The sequence below is a fragment of the Carlito syrichta genome, unplaced genomic scaffold (assembly GCF_000164805.1).
Source record: "Carlito syrichta isolate Samal-C Ts95f unplaced genomic scaffold, Tarsius_syrichta-2.0.1 Scaffold303966, whole genome shotgun sequence".
Classification (NCBI taxonomy): domain Eukaryota; kingdom Metazoa; phylum Chordata; class Mammalia; order Primates; family Tarsiidae; genus Carlito; species Carlito syrichta.
The window spans coordinates 165,680-169,029 of NW_007248062.1; positions in this window are offsets into that span (position 1 = coordinate 165,680).

Consider the following 3,350-nt stretch of genomic DNA (forward strand, 5'->3'; position numbering starts at 1 on the left):
CCGGAGCCCAGCAGGTCGAGGCTGCGGTGGCCGGGAGCGGCCACTGCACTCCAGTCTGGGCGACAGAGTGAGACTACAACTCAAAAAAAAATTTAAGAAAAAAAAGAAATAAATAAAAGCACTTTAAAATATTCATTTTGTCTTTTCCCCATCCTTTCAAAATGTATTTTTGTATGCATGCTTCATTATGTACATAATACATCAGAGTAGTAGTACACAAATATAATTTAAAAACAAATATATCTGTGTTGGTTCATGCTCAAAGTACTTTAATTGATATAGATACCTAGATCAAGAAAGTTTTTGAGATCACTCCTCTTAAAGAAGTTAGAATCTCAAAATGGTTTATAAGCACTAACTACAAATTTTGTTGAAACAGAGTAGGCCAGAATAGAGTCATGGAATAAAAACCATAAACTCACCTCCTTTTCCCAGGAAGTTTCTTACAAAGACTCTTTCCCACTGTTTTCACGAGACTTCTAGAAACCTCGTTGTTTCTTAAATTCTCTTTGGACATTAGGGTAGTTAAGAGCAAAATGTCTTGCAGATAAATGTCATAATGTGGGGTTCATGGTGGGCAGGGAGGGGAGGAAATAGTAAATAGAGATGTTATTGAAAGGGAGAGGACCTGATGGCCCTGGTCGTGGCCCTTATTTCACCAGCGGACTAAGAAAAGATGAACTATGGCTCATGATATTTGGCCATGATGCCCTCCAGGTTAAGAAAGGTCACTTCCCCAGGGAGTGGGGTGAGGGTTGGTGGAGCACCACAAGGACTTACTGTTTGATCAGACTGATCTTTTTGATTCATCATTTAGGGACCTTTTGTCTTAAATAGCCTGACTGAACTAACAAAATGCTAAATCAAGATTTTTCTGAAATCTGCTTTAGTCATTGGTAATTAGTACATTAATGGTCTGTGGCAATCATTTATAATTTCTCCCAAACATTAAACCTCAAAAAGTACTAGAAGAGTCAGGGCCATAAGCCATTAACTCTGGTATTCTACTTTTGACATGAGAACTAAAAGACAATTTTGGAAAGACATGTCTTTTTTGCAGACTTCAGGGTTAGAAAGATAGTACCAACACATATGAACTCTGTTCAGCCACCTAACCACAGCCAATAAACAATTGCTGATTGAGTGGCCATGCTAGTGCCTGTGGTGAATTAGGAAACAAAGAAGGGAAGAAAGGATAAAAGGAAGAAAGGAGGGAGAGAGGGTGGGAATGAAGAAGTCAGGGGGAAAGGGGAGGATGAAGGGAAGGACAAAGAAAGGGAAGAATAAGAGGAGAGGGAAGAGGAGGAAAGAAAGAAAGGAATGAGGGAAAGAGAAGGAAGGAATTTTAAAAAGGAAGAAAAGATGGAAATCATCCTTGGATTCATTACAGGGTACCTAACCACAAACAAAGCTGCACGTGGTGATTGCCAAACAAGGTGTGCAAACATGGAATAATCTCAAGAACCTAGGCAAAAACTGTGGGGACCAGGGAAGCTTCCAGAAAGAGATGCGATCTGAGCTAAATGAATCCTCAAATCTGGAGAAACTGTTAAATCACATTGTGGGTTCCTATTATCAGATATTCTGAATCAGTGAGTCTAAGTTGGGACCTGAGCGTTTACATTTCTAACAAGTTCTCAGGAGCTGCTTATGCTGACAGGCTGGAGACCACACTCAGAGAACCAATTCTCTGAAGGATTTTAAGTATGTAGAAGAAAGGTGGCTATCAAGAGTTGAGGTAAGGAAGATGTTAAGAGGACTAAGGTGGGCAAAAGAGGAAGATATGTTTAAGAAGATTCTGAAGTGAAGGGATTGTATAATAGAAGTGTCAGAGGACAGACTGTAAAGGATTTTGGAATGTACACTGCAGGAATGAATGTTGGAATGAGAGTCATTGAATGTGCTTGGGTAGTGACATGATATGATGGAAACTTTAATTTGGGACTGCTTAATCTGTCATCAGTATATTCCATGGTGTGGTACGGGATAGGGGAAGAGATGGATGCAAAACGGACATGTAAGTGCTTGTGACTTTAAATTGTTAAAAGTCAAGTTATATGCCATCCTTTCCAAACATAGGTGAGGAAGAAGTGCTTCTTTGGGAGTCAAATTTTGATGAGAAGTATGGGCCAGTATTTCTCTTGGGAAAGAAGACAGAGGCAAACAAACAGAGTCTGAGCTTTGGTCTTCCATTAGTCAAGTTTTCCTAAAAGTGACAGCATGGAAATCCTCAAGTCTGCTCAGAGTCTGTGCCAACTTGATGGGAGAATCTGCAAATTATCAAGCAGTAAGTTCATCTGTGATGGCCTTCAACTGGAAGTGAGGAATTTTTTGTTCACAGTTTTGATTCAAAAAGCCTCCAGTTTTGCTCCACCCTGGAAGTGTATCACTAAGGGGAAATATTCAGTGTTTAAAAAAATGGTTTATAATAGGATCACATTGAATTTTTTTCTTTTTTCCCTCTGTGAAGATAAATGCAATCTGTATAATACTGATTCTACATCAGGCAAGAAAATTATGCTGTGAAGACAGAGAGAGACGGACACACACACACACACACACACACACACACACACACACACACACACCACCATTGAGCATTGGCTGGCTCAGCTATTCCCTGAGAGAGTTGCTTGGGCATATTTCTGCATGAGGCAAAATCAATGTGTGTGAACCTGGAAACCACGTTTGGGTTCATTTGGAAAGGTAGATAAAAGGAGAGATGAGAGACAAAGGTGAAAACTTGGGGGAAAGTCAAAAGGAGCTGCTCCAACAACTCAAATCATTATTTGACACGGATGTAGCCACCAAAGCAAGCCCACAGCTCCTGCTTGAAAGAATCTAGAGCCAAAATGGCTGAGTAAGGTTGAGAACAAACCTCTGGCATTCCCCAATATCCCTGTGCCTTTGTTCTCTTCAGCTCCACTTCACTAGACAACCCCTTTTCTTCTCTGTGGTTTCTCTCCCATTTCCTGCTTTTCTACTTCTTTAGTCACCACCCAGCACCCCACAAATAAAAATTTAGCACAAGTTCAATATTTTCAAAATGTTTTGCAATAAAATCTTATTGCTTCTGTTCTCTGTGGCTAGAAGGGTGGTGGTCTGGTGTGACTGCTCCATATTTAGGACAGAAAAAATAAGGATAATGGATAAAGTGATTTGCCAGGGAAGAAACAAATAAGATTAGTGCCCGTTACTTTTTATCCCAGCAACTGAAATAAATACCAGAGCTGGATTGTAGCAATTATTCAGAAAAGAATGGAAAACATCCTTCTTTGTGATTCTCATGTAATGAATGTGGTAATAGAAAAGATGGCTATGCCAGTTTTTAATTTGATGGAGGTTTTGAA